The sequence below is a fragment of the Aotus nancymaae genome, unplaced genomic scaffold (assembly GCF_030222135.1).
Source record: "Aotus nancymaae isolate 86718 unplaced genomic scaffold, 86718_ANA_hifiasm-v0.15.2.pri h1tg000131l, whole genome shotgun sequence".
Lineage (NCBI taxonomy): Eukaryota > Metazoa > Chordata > Mammalia > Primates > Aotidae > Aotus > Aotus nancymaae.
This window is the reverse complement of record NW_026988546.1, coordinates 1877202-1897446: the sequence shown is the minus strand read 5'-3', so window position 1 is coordinate 1897446 and position 20245 is coordinate 1877202. Positions and strand designations below refer to the sequence as shown.

General features: G+C 39.2%; 1 protein-coding gene and 1 non-coding gene across 3 annotated transcripts in view; both read left to right on the top strand.

Annotated features, from left to right (window-relative positions):
* The window catches only part of TMEM131 (transmembrane protein 131), a 244367-nt gene that overhangs the window by 82236 nt on the left and 141886 nt on the right, over window positions 1-20245 (top strand). The gene's annotated exons all lie outside the window — the stretch shown is intronic.
* LOC135272825 (U7 small nuclear RNA) lies at window positions 12702-12761 on the top strand. Its single transcript, XR_010340784.1, has one exon. It is a non-coding gene; the product is annotated as a U7 small nuclear RNA (small nuclear RNA).

The following is a 20245-nucleotide window of genomic DNA, read 5'->3' as shown; positions in this document are numbered from 1 at the left end:
GGATGAAAACACCCAAAACCAGAACACCTCCCCTCCTGCAAGGGAGCACAACTCCTCACCAGCAAGGGAACAAGACTGGATGGAGAATGAGCGTGATGAAATGACAGAATCAGCTTTCAGAAAGTGGATAATAAGAAACTTCCGTGAGCTAAAAGAACATGTTCTAACCCAATGCAAAGAAACTAAGAACCTTGAAAAAAGACTTGACGAAATGTTAACGAGAATGGACAACTTAGAGAGGAATATGAGCGAATTGATGGAGCTGAAAAACACAACACGAGAACTTCGCGAAGCATGCACAAGTTTCAACAGCCGAATTGACCAAGCAGAAGAAAGGATATCAGAGGTCGAAGATCAACTCAATGAAATAAAAGGAGAAGGCAAGATTAGAGAAAACAGGGTAAAAAGGAATGAACAGAGTCAACAAGAAATATGGGACTATGTGAAAAGACCTAATCTACGTTTGATAGGTGTACCTGAATGTGACGAAGAGAATGCATCCAAGCTGGAAAATACTCTTCAGGATATTATCCAGGAAAACTTCCCCAACCTAGCAAGGCAGGTCAATATTCAAGTCCAGGAAATACAGAGAACACCACAAAGATATTCCTCTAGAAGAGCAACCCCAAGGCACATAATCATCAGATTCGCCAGGGTTGAAATGAAGGAGAAAATACTAAGGGCAGCCAGAGAGAAAGGTCGGGTTACCCACAAAGGGAAGTCCATCAGACTCACAGCAGATCTCTCAGCAGAAACCCTACAGGCCAGAAGGGAGTGGGGGCCGATATTCAACATCCTTAAAGAAAAGAACTTTCAACCCAGAATTTCATATCCAGCCAAACTAAGCTTCATAAGTGAAGGAAAAATAAAATCCTTTGAGAACAAGCAAGCACTCAGAGATTTCATCACCACCAGACCAGCTTTACAAGAGCTCCTGAAGGAGGCACTACACATAGAAAAAAACAACCAGTACCAGCCACTCCAAAAATGCACGAAATGGTAAAGAGCATCAACACAATGAAGAATCTGCAGCAACCAATGGGAAAAACAGCCAGCTAGCATCAAAATGACAGGATCAAATTCACACATAACAATATTAACCCTAAATGTAAACGGACTAAATGCCCCAATCAAAAGACACAGATTGGCAAATTGGATAAAAAGCCAAAACGCATCAGTGTGCTGTATCCAGGAAACCCACCTCACAAGCAAGGATACACAAAGGCTCAAAATAAAGGGATGGAGGAAGATTTACCAAGCAAATGGAGAACAAAAAAAAGCAGGAGTTGCAATTCTCATCTCTGATAAAATAGACTTTAAAGCAACAAGGATCAAAAGAGACAAAGAAGGACATTACATACTGGTAAAAGGATCAATGCAACAAGAAGAGCTAACGATCCTAAATATATATGCACCTAATACAGGAGCACCTAGATACATAAGGCAAGTTCTTAAAGACTTACAAAGAGACCTAGACTCCCACACAATAATAGTGGGAGACTTCAACACCCCATTGTCAATATTAGACAGATCAACGAGACAGAAAACCAACAAGGATATCCAGGACTTGAACTCGGACCTGGAACAAGCAAACCTAATAGACATTTGCAGAACTCTCTACCCCAAATCCACAGAATATACATTCTTCTCAGCACCACATCACACCTACTCTAAAATTGACCACATAATTGGAAGTAAATCACTCCTCAGCAAATGCAAAAGAACGGAAACCATAACAAACAGTCTCTCAGACCACAGTGCAATCAAGTTAGAACTCAGAATTCAGAAGCCAACCCAGAACCGCACAGCCTCATGGAAATTGAACAACTTTCTCCTGAATGTTGACTGGATAAACACTGAAATGAAGGCAGAAATAAAGATGTTCTTCGAAACCAACGAGAACGAAGACACCACATACCAGAATCTCTGGGACACATTTAAAGCAGTCTCTAGAGGAAAATATATAGCAATAGGTGCCCACATGAGAAGAAAGGAGAGATCTAAAATTGACACCCTATCGTCAAAATTGAAAGAGCTAGAGGAGGAAGATCAAAAAAACTCAAAACCTAGCAGAAGACAAGAAATAACTAAGATCAAAGCAGAATTGAAGGAGATAGAGACACGAAAAACCCTTCAAAAAATCAATAAATCCAGGAGCTGGTTTTTTGAAAAGATCAACAAAATAGACAGACCACTAGCCAGACTAATAAAAAAGAAAAGAGAGAATAACCAAATAGATGCAGTAAAAAATGATAAAGGGGATATCATCACAGATGCCAGAGAAATTCAAACCATCATCAGAGATTATTACAAACAACTCTATGCACATAAACTAGAAAACCTGGAAGAAATGGATAAATTCCTGGACAGTTGCCTCCTCCCAAGCCTAAACCAGGAAGAAGTCGAAACCCTGAATAGACCAATAACAAGGTCTGAAGTCGAGGCAGCAATTAAGAGCCTACCACCCAAAAAAAGCCCAGGTCCAGATGGGTTCACAACCGAATTCTACCAGACATACAAAGAGGAACTGGTACCATTCCTACTGAAACTATTTCAAATAATCCAAAAAGAAGAAATCCTTCCCAAATCATTTTATGAGACCAACATCATCCTAATACCAAAACCCGGCAGAGACTCAACAAGAAAAGAAAATTACAGGCCAATATCCATGATGAACATAGATGCAAAAATCTTCAATAAAATACTGGCAAGCCGATTGCAACAGCACATCAAAAAGCTTATCCACCATGATCAAGTAGGATTCATCCCGGGGATGCAAGGCTGGTTCAATATACGCAAGTCTATAAATGTAATTCACCACATAAATAGAACCAAAGACAAAAACCACATGATTATCTCAATTGATGCAGAGAAGGCCTTCGACAAAATTCAACAGCCCTTTATGCTAAAAACTCTCAATAAACTAGGTATCGACGGAACGTACCTCAAAATAATAAAAGCTATTTATGACAAACCAACAGCCAATATCATACTGAATGGGCAAAAACTGGAAGCATTCCCTTTGAAATCTGGCACTAGACAAGGATGCCCTCTCTCACCACTCCTGTTCAATATAGTACTGGAAGTTCTAGCCAGAGCAATCAGACAAGAAAAAGAAATAAAGGGTATTCAATTAGGAAAGGAGGAAGTCAAATTGTCTCTATTTGCAGACGACATGATTGTATATCTAGAAGACCCTATCATCTCAGCCCAAAATCTCCTAAAACTGATAAGCAACTTCAGCAAAGTCTCAGGATACAAAATCAATGTGCAAAAATCACAAGCATTCCTATACACCAATAATAGACTTAAAGAGAGCCAAATCAAGAACGAACTGCCATTCACAATTGCTACAAAGAGAATAAAATACCTAGGAATACAACTAACAAGGAACGTAAAGGACCTCTTCAAGGAGAACTACAAACCACTGCTCAACGAAATAAGAGAGGACACAAACAGATGGAGAAACATTCCATGTTCATGGTTAGGAAGAATTAATATCGTGAAAATGGCCATACTGCCCAAAGTAATTTACAGATTCAACGCTATCCCCATCAAGCTACCAATGACCTTCTTCACAGAACTGGAAAAAACCACCTTAAACTTCATATGGAACCAAAAGAGAGCCCGCATAGCCAAGTCAATTCTAAGCAAAAAGAACAAAGCAGGAGGCATCACACTACCGGACTTCAAACTCTACTACAAGGCTACGGTAATCAAAACAGCATGGTACTGGTACCAAAACAGAGATATAGACCAATGGAACAGAACAGAGGCGTCGGAGGCGACACAACATATCTACAACCATCCGATCTTTGACAAACCTGATAAAAACAAGCAATGGGGAAAGGATTCCCTGTTCAATAAGTGGTGTTGGGAAAACTGGCTAACCATATGCAGAAAGCAGAAACTGGACCCCTTCCTGACACCTTACACTAAAATTGACTCCAGATGGATTAAAGACTTAAACATAAGGCCTAACACCATAAAAACACTAGAAGGAAACGTAGGCAAAACCATTCAGGACATAGGCGTAGGCAAGGACTTTATGACCAAAACACCAAAAGCATTGGCAACAAAAGCCAAAATAGACAAATGGGACCTAATCAAACTCCACAGCTTCTGCATGGCAAAAGAAACAGTCAATAGAGTGAATCGGCAACCGACAGAATGGGAAAAAATTTTTGCAGCCTACCCATCTGACAAAGGGCTGATATCCAGAATTTACAACGAGCTAAAACAGATTTACAAGAAAAAAACAAACAAGCCCATTCAAAAATGGGCGAAGGATATGAACAGATACTTTACAAAAGAAGACATACAAGAGGCCAACAAACATATGAAAAAATGCTCATCATCACTGGTCATTAGAGAAATGCAAATCAAAACTACAATGAGATACCATCTCACGCCAGTTAGAATGGCGATCATTAAAAAATCTGGAGAAAATAGATGCTGGAGAGGATGTGGAGAAATAGGAACACTTTTACACTGTTGGTGGGAGTGTAAATTAGTTCAACCACTGTGGAAAACAGTGTGGCGTTTCCTCAAGGACCTAGAAATAGAAATTCCATTTGACCCAGCAATCCCATTACTGGGCATATATCCAAAGGATTATAAATCGTTCTACTATAAGGACACATGCACACGAATGTTGATTGCAGCACAGTTTACAATAGCAAAAACCTGGAACCAACCCAAATGCCCATCGATGATAGACTGGACAGGAAAAATGTGGCACATATACACCATGGAATATTATGCAGCCATTAAAAAGGAGGAGTTCACGTCCTTTGTAGGGACATGGATGAACCTGGAAACCATCATTCTCAGCAAACTGACACAAGAACACAAAACCAAACACCACATGTTCTCACTCATAGGAGGGTGTTGAACAAGGAGAACACATGGACACAGGGAGGGGAGCACTATACACGGGGGTCTGTTGCAGGAGAGTGGGGGGGACAGCGGTGGGGCGGAGTTGGGGAGGGATAGCATGGGGAGAAATGCCAGATATGGGTGAGGGGGAGGGAGGCAGCAAATCACACTGCCATGAATGCACCTATGCAACAACCTTGCATGTTTTTCACATGTACCCCAAAACCTAAAATGCAATTAAAAAAAAAAAAGAAATAAAAATCACCCAAAAAGTCAAAAAAAAAAAAAAAAGTTAAATGTATGCTAGTATCTGCAACTTACTTAGAAATGTATAAAAATAAGAGATTGATGAAGAATGGATAAACAAATATAAGAGTGCAGCAAAATGTCAGCAGTAGAATCTGGGTGGTATGTATACAAATGGTCACTGTATGATTCCTTTTCTTTATGTTTGAAAAATTTTATAATAAAACCTCTGGAAAAAAAAAATAAATAAAATAAAATAAAATTTGCCAAACTAGAATTCTGTACCCAATGAAAATATTCCTTATATCTGAAAGTGAAAGACATTTTTAAGTCGATAAGAATGGAGAGAATTTGTCTTCAGAAAATTTGTGCCAAAGGAAATAATAGAATATAGTCTTTAGCCTGAAGGCAAATGATGTTAGAAGCTCAGAAATGCAGAGGAATAAAGAATATTAAAAATGTTTAAGTGTATAGATAACTAAATGAATACATACTATGTAGAACAATAATAATATTTTGACTAATGCCGTATGGCAGAACATTTCGTACCACTAAGGCTAAATCATATGAAGCTTGACAGCTTCTATCTGGGTCTCTCAGGCCTCTCAGTTTTGGAACATTTCTTTTGGGAACTCAGTCACCATGATGTGAGAAACTTAAGCCACATGGAGAGGCTACATGTAGTCTTCTGGTCAGCAGTTCCAGCTGAGTTCCCAGCTTACAACTAGCATCACTTTCCCATGATGTGAATGAGCCATTTTAGACAACCAGTACATTTGAACCTTCAGATAAATGCAGCCTGAAATCTCATGTAACTGCAACACAGAAGAGACATTAAATGAGAATAAATTGTTCTTTTAAGCCACTAAACCTTAGAGTGATTTATTATGCAGCAGTAGATAACCAGAATGCTTAATATTATATAAACCTGAGTGGTCTGTGTTCAGTTTTCTTCTACTGCTTCCAAAATGCCTTTTTGCATTTGGTTTGTCCAAAACAAGATCCAGACAAGGTCTACATATTGCATTTGGTTGATATGTCTCTTAAGTCTCTTTTATGCTGTTTCCCCCACACCCCTTTTTGTTGTTGAAATTGGGTCATTTGTCTACAGGATTTCCTACATTCTAGGTTTGGCTATTTTCATATTTTTGATGTCATTTAACATTCTCTTATGATGTGAATTTTCTATAAACCGTTACTTAAATCTAGAGTCTTGATTAGGTTTAAATTCATTTGTTTTTCTTGGCAAGAAGATTTTATAGCTAGTTGTACAGTAATATGACTGGTCTTTGTCTCTGGTCCTAGAGCTGCTGTAAATCTTGGCATTTCCTTAATAGTAAGAGTATCTTTGTTATTCATGAGTCTCTTGGATCACATCTGAGTTTATACCTAACGAGAAAACTAAAGATAGGGGTTGGCCATCAGAAAAACCATGTTAACCTGGCACAGTGGCTCACACCTGTAACCCCAGCACTTTGGGAGGCTGAGGCAGGTGAATCACCAGAGGGTCAGGAGTTCAAGACCAGCCTGACCAACATGGTGAAAACCCGCCTCTCTTAAAAATACAAAAATTAGCCAGGCATAATGGCATGTGCCTGTAGTCCCAGCTACTTGGGAGGCTGAGACAGGAGAATTGCTTGAACCCAGGAGGCAGAGGTTACAGTGAGCAGAGATCACGCCACTGCACTCCAGCCTGGGTGACAGAGCGAGACTCCATCTCAAGGAAAAAAAAAAAAAAAGAAAGAAAAACCAACCATGTAATTAGAGGGTTGGGCTTTGAGCCAACCCACCTTCCTCTAGGGAAGCTGGAACGTGAGTTGGGTCACATAGTGGTCAGTGATTCAGTCAGTCATACCTACCTAATAAAACTCTGGATACTGAAGCTTGCTAGAACTTTCAGTGAACACATCAGTGTGCCAAAGAGTGATATGCCCTGATTCATGGAGAAGAGGACACAGAAGTTCTGTGTTCAGGACTCTCATCTCAGACCTTTTCCTCTGTGTGCCTTTAGAATAAAACTGTAATAATTAAGTGTAGTGCCTTACTGACTTATTCTAGCAAATTATCAACCCTAATGGGGGTGTTCATGGGAACCCCCTAGATTTGTATCTGGTTGTTGAGAAGTATAGTGGCCTGGGGACCCCCAAACTTGCAATTGGTACCTGAAGTGATGGCTGTCTTGTTAGGGACTGTGCCATTTAACCTGTAGATTGACACTGGATGGTGATATGGTTTTGGCTGTGTCCACACCGAAATCTCATCTTGAACTGTAGTTCTCATAATCTCCACATGCTGTGGAAGGGACCCACTGGGAGGTAATTGAATCATGGGGGCAGTTACTCCCATGTTGCTGTTCTCGTGATAGTGAGTTCTCATGAGATCTGGTGGTTTTATAAGGGACTTTTCCCCCTTTACTCAGCACTTCATGCTGCCGCCATGTGAAGAAGGACATGTTTGCTTCCCCTTCTGCCATGATTGTAAGTTTTCTGAGGCTTCCCCAGCCCTGCAGAACTGTGAGTCAATTAAACCTCTTTTCTTTATGAATTACCTAGTTGGATCTATCTTTATTAGTGTGAGACCAGACTAATGCAGATGGTTAGCATCAGAATTGTACTGCAGTTCACTAGTGGAACTGTAGATTGTGTTTTTTGATGAGGTGACATTATGCCAGGTTGTCTTAGATTTTTAGGTCACAGGTTTTCCTATGTAGAGATTTAATGGTTCTGGAAATAAGATATTGTGGCATTATTTCTGTTGATGTAAGCCAAATGTTGGCAAACTTTTTTGGTAAAGGGCCAGATATTAACTACTTTTAGGGTTTGTGTGCCAAATGGTCTTTATCACAGCTATTCAACTTTTGTCATCATAGTGTGAAAGCTGCCATAACATTATGGGAGGAATGTTTTCTTTTGCAAATAAAACTTTATTTGCTTGCAAAAGCTGGTAGAAGACTAGATTTGGTTTATGGGCTATAGATTATCAGCTTCTTTTCTAAATTGTCTTGGGAATGGGCTTTAATGTTCTCCTAAGAGAAAGGGAAATGGAGAAGGAGCTGTGATTTTGACTTGTACGGAGGCCTAGAAGTACTCACCTTTGTATTAAATTAAAGGATTTGTATTACAAAAGAAATATATGCTCGTAGAAAATTTGAAAAATGTGAAAAAATAATTAATATAAGTAGTATTTGTTGGGTATTGCCAAGTGCCAGGCACTCCTCTAAATTCTTTTTTTTTTTTTGAGATGGAGTCTTTCTCTGTTACCAGGCTGAAATGCGGTAGCCTGATCTCGGCTCACTGCAGCCTCCGCCTCTCCGGTTCAAGCAATTCCCCTGTCTCAGCCTCCCAAGTAGCTGGGACTACAGGTGCAGGCCACCATGCCTAGATAATTTTTTGTATTTTAGTAGGGACAGGGTTTCACCATGTTGGCAAAGGATGGTCTTGATCTCAACCTCATGATCCGCCCACTTTGGCCTCCTACAGTGCTGGGATTACAGGCGTGAGCCACCGTACCTGGCCCTAAATTCTTAACTACATGACATGTTATTATATATTTAAGTTATTAACTTTATGAACATTTTACAAGTGAGCATTTTAAAGTGCAGAAAGTTTAACCTAACCAAATAAATAACTAGTAAGTGATAAAGCTAGAATTCAAAACCAAGCATTTGACTGTAAAGCCTAAGTTCTTAACTGGTCTGCAATAGCATAGGGGCAGAGGTCATACCCTTGTATCCCACTACCCAAATGTACTACAAGGTAGTACTTTTTTTTTTTTTCCAGTGATTTTTCTCTCTGCAAACAAAGCTAGGTTTTCTCATTCTACATAATCAGTTTTACTAATGACAACTAATTTTATACTCAAAACAGGCACTTCTTGTCATGCCAAGTTGATTACTTGTGGCTGAGGGGAGAAGTGGGTGGGACACGAGAAAGCCATCGTCAGAGACCAGCAGCTCTGCAGTTCTTTGTAGTTGACAGAAAGCTGCTTTCTACATGACTTGCCCCTAGGGTATTTGGCTAGTGAGTGGAGACCTGGTCTTTGAACACAGGTTTTTATTTTTTACTTTAAATTTTGAGTCTTCTCAGAAATATCTGCTCCCCATTTCATCCCTGTTTTGATTCTCTGTTCACTACTATTTCCTGCCCTCTGTTGTGGTACAGTAAGTGGCACAAAAGAAGAATAAACAGCGGGCTCAGAAACAGCCTTAAGACTGGGCTCAGTGGCTCATGCCTGTAATACCAGCACTTTGGGAGGTCGAGGCGGGCAGATCATTTGAGGTCAGGAGTTCAAGACCAGCCTGACCAACATGGTGAAACCCTATCTCTACTAAAACTTAAAAAAAAATTAGCTGGGCATGTTGGCACATACCTGTAGTCCTAGCTACTAGGGAGGCTGAGGCAAGAGAATTGCTTGAACCTGGGAGGCGGAGGTTGCATTGAGTCAAGATCGTGCCATTGCATTCCAGCCTGAGCAACAGAGCTAGAATCCATTTCAAAATAAAATAAGAAACAGCTTTAAAAACTAGGAACAAAGAACACCACAAAATACTTAAAATGGTATTGAAAGTCTGTCTAGGCTGGGTATGGTGGCTTATGCCTGTAATCCCAGCACTTTCGGAGGCCGAGTTGGGTGGATCACCTGAGATCAGGAGTTTGAGACCAGCCTGGCCAACATGGTAAAACCCCGTCTCTACAAAAAATACAAAAATTAACTGGGCGTGGTGATGCATGCCTGTAATCCCAGCTACTCGGGAGGCTGAGACAGGAGAATTGCTTGAACCTGGGAGGTAGAGGTTGCAGTGAGCTGAGATTGTGCCGCTGCACTCCAGCCTAGATGACAGAGTAAGACTCCATCTCAAAAAAAAAAAAAGAGTCTTGCTATAGACAGACCTCACACATTAAACAAAAACTCAAAATGGATCATAGACTTAATGTAAAACTATAATAAAACCATTACGGAGGAAAAACTAGGAGAGAACCTTCAGCTTACAGAGTTAGACAAAGAGTTCCTGACACCAGAGAATTGATACCAGATGTACAATGCATAAAGGAAAGATAGATGAATTTAAAACTTGCTCTGGGCCAGACGCAGTGGCTCATGCCTGTAATTCCAGCACTTTGGGAGGCCAAGGAAAGAGGATAGCTTGAGCCCAGGAGTTTAAGACTAGCTTAGGCAACATAGACCTCATCGATACTAAAATAAAAAGTAAATAAATAAATAATTGGCCAGGTGTGATGGTGTGCACCTGTAGTCCGAGCTACTCAGGAGTCAGAAGCAGAGGATCGCTTGAGCGTGGGATGTCAAGGCTGCAGTGAGCTGTGATTACACCACTGCTCTCCAGCCTGGGCGACAGAGCCAGACCGTCTCTCAGAAACAAACAAAACCTTTCTCTGCAAAAGACCATGTGAAGACATAAAGATAAACATAGACTAGGGGAAAATATTTGCAAGCCACATATCTGACAATGGACCTAGTTCCTGGAATATAGAACTCTTGTAACTCAATAGCGTAAAAATTTAAAAATCCATTTAGGAAACAGGCAAAAGACATGAACACACATTTCCTTGAAGGGGAAATACAGATGGTAAAAAGGACACGAAAAGCTGTTCAACATCATTAGCTACCAGAAAATACGAATTAAAACACAAAACAGTGACAACACGAAATACTAGCAAGGATGTGGAGAAACTGGATCACTCATGCATTGCTAGTGGGTATATGAGTGGTACAACCACACTGGAAAAACAGTTTGGCAGTTTCTTATAAATCTAAACTTGTGGTTACTATAATTGACCTACTAACTGCACTCTTGGGGGTTCTCCCAGAGAAATGAAAATTTATATTTTCACTAAAACCCGTATATAAATGTTCATAGCAGCTCTGTTTATAATAGCCCCAAACTGGAAACAACCCAGATATATTTCAGTAGATGTACTGTTAAACAAATGGTGATATGCCCATACCATGGAATACAACTCAGCAATAAAGAGGAATGAAGTGTTGGCGCACTCAACAACCTGGATAATTCTCCGGAAAATTAGGCTGAGTGAAAAAGCCCAACTCCAAAAGGTTACGTGTACATGATTTTATTTTTAAAATGAAAAAATTTTAGTCATGAATAATAGAGTAGTGGTCGCCAGGGCTTGGGGGAAGATAGGAGGAAAATGAGTGTAATTATAAAAGTGACACACTGGATCCTCAGAGTGCTAACACTGTTCTGTGTTGTGACTGTGGTAGTCATGAACCTACACAGTGTGGAAAATTGTGTAGAACTAAATACATGAACAAACACAAATGACGACATGCAAAATGAGAACTTCTGAAGAAGACAGATGGATCGTACCAGTGTCGTTGTGCTGGTTGTGATATTATGCCATAATGTTTGCAGAATGATACAATGGGGAAATTGAGTTAAAATATAGCTCTTTGTACTATTTGCTACAACTGCATATGAATCTACAGTTATCTCAGTGAAAATTCATGTTAAAAATACATACAGGAAGCAAAACAATTAAGTCAGGAAAGACTCCTTTTGTGAGTTACAAATTATTAAAACTGCCTCACAGATATCCATTGTTACTGAGATTATTTGCAGAGAACTTTGTGGGGGAGATTGGGTTGATGAAAAGTAGGATTACATGTTGAGATCTTCATAATCAAAAGCAGACCTCATCCTCTACCTTCCCCCAACCCAGTCCTGAAGGAAGTATATAATTTTATCTCTAAAGGTGACAGAGAAACATAGTAGGATCACTGACAAGAAAACTGGTTCTCAGGCATATCCCTGGGGAAAGCTGCCCAGTATGTAAGTAATGCTCGCATGGCACCTGGTGTGGCTTCCTGGAGCCACGGGTTTGTGTGTGTGCGCTGCCTGTACCATCAAGAGGCTTAAATTCTAGGGTGGTGCAGACCTTGTCTTATTTCTAAGCATTCATGCTGTGTACACAAGTGCCACATACCTAATTCTGAAGTAAATTTCATTTAGTTGATTTTTTTCCTAGCAAGGTTAAATCTTCTGTTTAACAATAATGCCATACAAAGGTATGGCCACCTTAAAAATTGTTAGCAGTAATATAGCCACCTTCAGCTAATGTAAGCTAAAAGTTGGTTTTAGGCATATACAATCATGTCAAGGATGTGTTACAATATGAATGCGATACTAGACCAGATCAGAGGATTTGAATTCTAACTCTTTCCATTTGCTCCTGGACTGCTAATTGAAACCATCTAGAGGCTTAGTTTCTTTATCTGTAAAATGAATTCTGTATTTGTCTCCAGTGTGTTAAAAACTACAAGGACCACTGGAAATACAAACACAGTTGTTAAGACAGTAATGCACTTTGAATTAAAGTGCAAGGAGATGTTATTACAAATGGAAATCTAAATTATTGATATCTCTGTAAAATTGAGGTTAAAATATAATGTTCGATCTTGGCCAGTTTACGTTTTGGACCAGATAATTGGTTGTAGGGTAGAAGATTGAGTGTCCTGTGCATTACCAGGTATTTAGCAACAGGCCTGACTCTACACACTTAATGTTAGTGGCCCTCTGATTTGTGACAACCAAAAATGCCTCTAAGTTTTTTAGCTCTTTCAGAATTTGTCTAACATGTTTTTGCGTCTTAATAAAAACCCACACACAGAAAAATGCCTCTGAATGTTGCCAGATGCCTCCAGGGAAACAAAATTGCCCTCAGTTGAGAACCACTGAGTTATAGGGGTAAAATGATCAGATGTGTTCTTTTTATAAAAGAATTTAACAATATTTGAAAGCATATCACTTATATTTTTGCCAAGGCTGGTGTATTTGATTGGAAGAAGAGTCCATTTTCCTCCCACATATCCTACTTGAAGTTGAGAGTACATTCTGAGAGAAGCTGTGCTCAGATTATCTGGTATCTGCAGCCTAGTGAGGAGTGAGGTTGAAACCGAAGTCCTGAAGTATGACAGAAGCATGGAGTCTGAATTGTGGATAGGAAGATACTAAAAGACCAAAGAATTTGAGGGTGGGGAGATAGGAAAGGTGTCTCCAAATTCACATGCATGAACATATTTTCCTTCACACCTGAGGTGAAACAACACCCCTGTTTTCATATCTGGTTGTCTGTTCTAAAGAAATGTGAAGAGAATTTGCAGCAAGTTAAGAATTAGTAAAGTTTCTGTGATTCAGTGAAATTTCCTTTGAAACATTGTAGGAGTGACTCATGTTTGATAGAAGGTTAAAAAATGTACAACATGGGCATTTTCTAGGGCTCCGAGTACTCTTAGTAGATCCTTATCTCTGGATGTGAATTAATGAAGTTCAAAAGTCCCTGCCAGTCAAATGGCAAACTATGGAATTTCCCTGTCTTCTGGAGATTGCTTTAGTGTCCAGTGAGGTTGTCATCTTTTTCATATGGTTATTGGCCATTTATTTTTCTTTAGTGAATTGTCTTCTTGCCCTTTGCTTACGTTTCAGTCACAACATTGGTTTTCCCATTTCCTTTTTTCCTTTTCACTGTTGATTTACAACAATTTTTACATATCATATCTTTATATTGTGAAGTTATTAATATTGTAACCGTTATTTGCTCGTTTTTATCCTTATTCAGTGTTTATTTTTGCTTATTCTTTGACCTTTGACATTTCTGCATTTTTGACATTTCTGCATTTTGTATGAAGTCGTTATAGTTGGGTTTCAGTTGTTTAATGCAATCTTATTGTCTTTTATTTAAACAGTTGAGTTTATCTTATTCTCACTGTAGATGTGTTTAATGTTTTTCATTCACTTTTTATGCATTAATATTAGTTTTTGTTTTGTTTTTAATCTCTTGATATAGGGGCTCAATTTTCAGATACACTTGTAAAATATGTTTAAGCCTTTATTTCTCAAATTACTTCAGAAACAAAATAGTGTCTATTGTGATCTTCCTTATTTTCTCAACATTTAAGGTTGTCTTGGCATGTTCTGAGATATTTATTCTTATTACAGTTAAGTGGTTATTGTTTTCTTTTGTGGCTTATACTTCCAAAACAACATTTATTTTCTGCTTTTCTAACCTTATTTCCACAGTTCCTTTGCATCGAGTATCTGCTTATTTTTCACAAGACAGGCTCCTCATTTGTGAGTCTTTATATGAGTAATTTCAGTGGTCAGAGTCTGTCTTCATGGTAATTTATTTCCCTTGAAGAAAGTGCACAGGAGTGATAGACTTCCTCAGTTCCTTTTCTGTAGACTTCGTGTGAGACCACAGCTTCTCATGCTCTAGAATTCTGTCACAACCATTACTGATGTATAAATGACACACAATAAACTGCATGTGTTTAAATTACATAATTTGAAAAGTTTGGCATATTTATGTACCAGTGAAATTATTACTACAATCACGATAATGGACATACCTATCACCCTCAAAAGTCTACTTGTGCCCCTTGGTGGAATCCCTTTACCCTCCTCATCTTTAGGCAACCACTGGTCTGCTTTCTGTCACTATCAGGTAGTTTATATTTTAAAACACTTTATATAAATGGAATCATACAGAATGTACTTTTTTGAGGGTCTGGGTTCTTCCACTCAGCATAATTATTTTGAGATTAATCGGTGTCATTTTGTGTATCAATGGCTTATTTTTATTGCTGAGTAGTGTTCCATTATATGAATATAACACAACTCATGTGTTTTATTCACTTGGATACATGGAAGTTTGGGCTGGTGGAAATTTGGGCTGTTCCAGTATTGAGCTGTAACAAAGCTGCTACGAACATTTATGTACAAGTCAGTGTATGGACAAATGCTTTTGTTTCTCTTGGGCAGATATCTAGGAGTGGAGTGATTTGTCATATGGTAGGTGTATGTTTAAGAAATTGCCTTCAAACTATACTACAAGGCAACAGTAACCAAAACAGCATGATACTGATACCGAAACAGATATATAGACCAATGCAACAGAACAGAGGCCTCAGAAATAATGCCACACATCTACAGCATCTGATCTTTGACAAACCTGCAAAAAACAAGCAATGGGGAAAGGAATCCGTATTTAATAAATGGTGCTGGGAAAACTGGCTAGCCATATGCAGAAAACTGAAACTGGACCCCATGCTTACACCTTATACAAAAAATTAACTCAAGGTGGATTAAAGACTTAAATGTAAGACCTAACACTGTAAAAACCCTAGAAGAAAACCTAGGCAGTACCATTCAGGACATAGGCATGGGCAAAGACTTCATGACTAAAACATCAAAAGCAATGGCAACAAAAGCCAGAATTGACAAATGGGATCTAATTGAACTCAAGGGCTTCTGCACAGCAAAAAAAAGCTATCATTAGAGTGAACAGGCAACCTACAGAATGGGAGAAAAGTTTTGCAATCTATCCATCTGACAAAGGGCTAATATCCAGAATCTACAAGGACCTTAAACAAATTTACAAGAAAAAGAAAGTCATCAAAAAGTAAGCAAAGGATATGAACAGATATTTTTCAAAAGAAGACATGTATGCAGCCAACAAATACATGAAAAAAAAATCATCATCACTGGTCATTAGAGAAATGCAAATCAAAACCACAGTGAGATACCATCTCATGCCAGTTAGAATGGCAGTCATTAAAAAGTCAGGGAGAAGACTTGGAACCAAACCAAATGCCCATCGATGATAGACTGGACAGGGAAAATGTGGCACATATACACCTGGAATGCTATGCAGCCATAAAAAAACGATGAGTTCGTGTCCTTTGTAGGGACATGGATGAACCTGGAAACCATCATTCTCAGCAAACTGACACAAGAACAGAAAATCAAACACCACATGTTCTCACTCATAGGCGAGTGTTGAACAATGAGAACACATGGACACAGGGAGGGGAGCATCACACACTGGGGTCTGTTGCGGGGAACTAGGGGAGGGATGGGGGGGTGGGGAGTTAGGGAGAGATAGCATGGGGAGAAATGCCAGATATAGGTGAAGGGGAGGAAGGCAGCAAATCACACTGCCATGTGTGTACCTATGCAACAGTCTTGCATGTTCTTCACATGTACCCCAAAACCTAAAATGCAATTTTAAAAAAAGGAAACAACAGATGCTAGAGAGGATGTAGAGAAATAGGAACGCTTTTACACTGTTGATGGGAGTGTAAATTAGTTCAACCATTGTGGAAGACAGTGTGGTGATTCCTCAAGGGTATAGAACCAGAAATAGCATTTGACCCAGCAATCCCATTACTGGTTATGTACCCAAAGGATTATAAATCATTCTACTATAAAGACACATGTAGTGTCCAGCCCTACAGGGTTCTGTGAGCCCCTCCCTGCTGATGCAGAGACAAGAAATTGTAGAAGTAAAAGACACAAGAAACGGAGATGGAGAAAAGAGTTTGGGCCCAGGGGTCCACTGCTAACCAAATTGCAGAGACCAGCAGTGGGCTTGAGTGTCCGCACACTCTGACTTTTATTGAGTACAAAAGCTGGGGGCAGGGAAGGTAGGGCGTAAGTAGGGCGTGGCTTTGGTGGTCCACAACTGGGGGCAGGGTAAAAGAGAGTATGGCAGGGATAGGCCCAAGTACATCACGTGTCATGCAGGTAAGGGCTCAGGAATTTTCTGTAGCCAAGATGAGGTAAGGGGCATAATGTGTCAGCACTTTTTCCATACTCGTCACAAAGACATTAGGATCTACATTACTTTTACTGATTAATTCTTACAAGAAAAAAGGAACCAGGCACAGGAGCAGATCTTGAGGTTGACATGGAACGTGACCACTGAAGCACAGCATCACATAGAGGCAATTAAGCCCCCGGATGTCTACCAGCCTACCTGACAGCGTCAGGCCTACTGCAAGAGCCTGGAGAAGCAGAGTTTTCTCCTAAATCCTCCGAGGTCGGAAACATCTCAGCTATTTTGGACGTCTCCTTCCCTAGCTGGCTAGACAGTGGGCTCTTTCCCAGGCGTTGGTGCTGCCACTGCCACTCAGCCAAGGTGCCCTCTAGCAGCCCTTATGCAGGCACGACAGAGGGCTTAAAGCATCTTGCCTTAGGGTCATTCATTTCATAATGTTGACCCAGATTCACACTTCTGACCTGAGAGGCATTAGTAAAAGAATTAAGATCACTTATGAATAACTAAGATTACCTATGAATAACTAATAACTACTACAGTTATATTTCTAGTTACTTTCTTCTTCATTATTTATATGGAAATAAACTGAGGCTGTTGGCTTCCGTTTCGGCACTTAGAGGATCTCCCCCCTACAGACATATGCACACATAGGTTTATTGCAGCACTATTCACAATAGCAAAGACTTGGAACCAACCCAGATGCCCATCAGTGATAGACTGAATGAAGAAAATATGGCACATATGCACCATGGAATATTATGCAGCCATAAGAAAGAATGAGTTCATGTCCTTTGCAGGGACATGGACGAAGCTGGAAACCATTATTCTCAGCAAACTAACACAGAACAGAAAACCAAACACCTCATGTTCTCACTCATAAGTGGGAGCTTAACAATGAGAACACATGGACACAGTGAGGGTAACATCACACACTGGGGCCTGTTGGGGGTTGGGGGCTAGGGGAAGGATAGCATTAGGAAAAATACCTAATGTAGATGATGGGTTGATGAGTGCAGCAAACCACCATGGCATGTGTATACCTATGTAACAAACCTGCCTGTTCTGCACATGTAGCCCAGAACTTAAAAGTATAATAATAATAGAAGAAATCCCCAAGCTTTTTCTAAAGTGGTTGGTCTATTTTACATTCCTACCAGCAACATGTGCGAGTTCAGTTGCTGCACATTCTCACCACACTTTGCATGGGCATTCTTTTTAATTTTGGACATTAAAATATGTGTGTAGTATCTCATTACAGTTTTTATTTGCTTTTTCTTAAAAATTGATACTGAGCATCTTTTCATGTATGGAGTTAACATTTGTATAATTCCCCACTTGAAAATATTAGGTCCTTTTCTTACTCAGTTTCATGAGTTCTTCATCTATTCAAGATATAAGTCCTTCATCAGATACATGATTTACAAATATTTTCTCAGTATTTGATTTGCCTTTTCATTTTCATTATGTAATCTTTTGATGAGTTTATGTTTTTAATTTTAACTTTAGTCTATCAGTTTTTCTTCTATTGATAGTGATTTTTTTGTTGAAGAAATCTTTTCTGTTCCAAGGTTGCAAATATAGTCTCCTGTGTTTTCTTGTTGATGCTCTATAATGTAGGTTTTATGCATAGAACTGTGATTTATCTGAAATTATTTTGAGTACATGGTGTAAAGTAAGGATAAAAGAGCATTTTCCTTTTATGACATAGGTTTGTTTGGTGTCCTAGTCTGTCTTCTGTTGCTATAACAATACCACAGGTTGGGTAATGTATAAAGAAACAATGTTTAGTTAGCTCACAGTTTTGGAGGCTGGGAAGTCTAAGAGTATGGTGCTGGCATCTGGTGAGGGTCTTCTCAGTGTGTTATAACGTGGCGAAGGGCATCACGTGACTAGAGGGCAAGAGCAAAAGAGCCAGAGAGACCTTACTTTTAAACAAAATCACTCCCACCATAGCAATATTAATAGATTAAAAGGTAATTAATAATAATTAATGGACTAATCTGTTCATGAGGGCAGAGTTGACATTAATCCATTCCTGAAGGCAGAGGGATTAAGTTTCCAACACATGAACTTTGCAGGGACATTTTGAAACCATAGTATCTGGTTGTTTCAGTATTTGTAGAAAAGATGTATATTTTTCCACTTAATTCATTGATCCCTTTGTTGAAAACCAAATAACTTTATACATATGCTCTGTTTCTAGACTTTTTTCAATTCCACTGATCAATCTTTATGTTAGTTCCACACTGTCTTGATTACTGTTGCTGTTTTTTATTGTCGCATAATAGACGTAACATAAAAATTACCATTTTAACTTTTTTTTTCTTTTTTGAGATGGAGTCTCATTCTGTCGCCCAGGCTGGAGTGCAGTGACGCAATCTCAGCTCACTGCAACTTCCGCCTCCCAGCTTCAAGCAATTCTCCTGTCTCAATCTCCTGAGTAGCTGGGATTACCAGCGCCCACCACCACTCCTGGCTAATTTATTTATTTATTTATTTATTTATTTATTTATATATATATTTTTTTTTATTTATTTATTTATTTTTTTTTAGCAGAGACTAGGTTTCACCATGTTGGTTAGACTGGTCTCAAACTCTTGACCTCAGGTAATCTGCCCACCTCAGCCTCCCAAAGTGCTGGGTTAACAGGCATGAGCCACCACACCTGGCCCATTTTAACCATTTTTAACCAATGTACAATTCAGTGACATTACATACATTCACATTGTTGTGCAACCATCACCATCTTCCAGCTCCAGAAATTTTTTTATTTTCCCAAACTAAAACCTAAACAATAACTCCCCATTCTTCCCTCCCCTTATCCCCTGGTAGCCACCATTCTACTTTCTACCTCTATGAACTTAATGACTCTAGATACCTCATAAGTGGAATCATACAGTATTTGTCTTTTAATTGACTGGCTTATTTCATTAGCATAAATGTAGACTTAGTCTTGAAGGTTCACCCATTGTTGTAGCATGTGTCAGATTTTCCTTCCTTTTTAAGGCTGGATCATATTTCATTGTATGTATAAATCATGTTTTATTTGTTCACCTGTCGATGGGTATTTGGATTGCTTCTACCCCTTAACTGTTGTGAATAATACTGCTGTGAATCTGGGTTCATACTGTATCTTTTTGAGCCCCTGTTTTGAGTTCTTTTGGGTATATACACAGAAGTGGGATTGCTGGCTCATATGGTAATTCTGTGTTTTTTTGAGGAACCACAATACTGTTTTCCATAGTGGCTACGCCATTTTAACATTCACATCAACGATGCACAAGAGTTTTCTTTTAAAAATTTTAAATAGTAGTCATCCAAATGGGTATGAAGTGGTATCACTGTGGTTTTGATTTGCATTTCCCTAATGGTTAGTGATGTTGAGCGTCTTTTTAAGTGCCTACTGGCCATTTGTGTATTTTCTTTGGAGAAATATTTGAGTCCTTTGCCCACCTTTTAATTTGGTTGTTTTTCTGTTATTGAGTTTTAGGAGTTCTTGATATAGTCTAGATTTTAATCTCATCAGATAT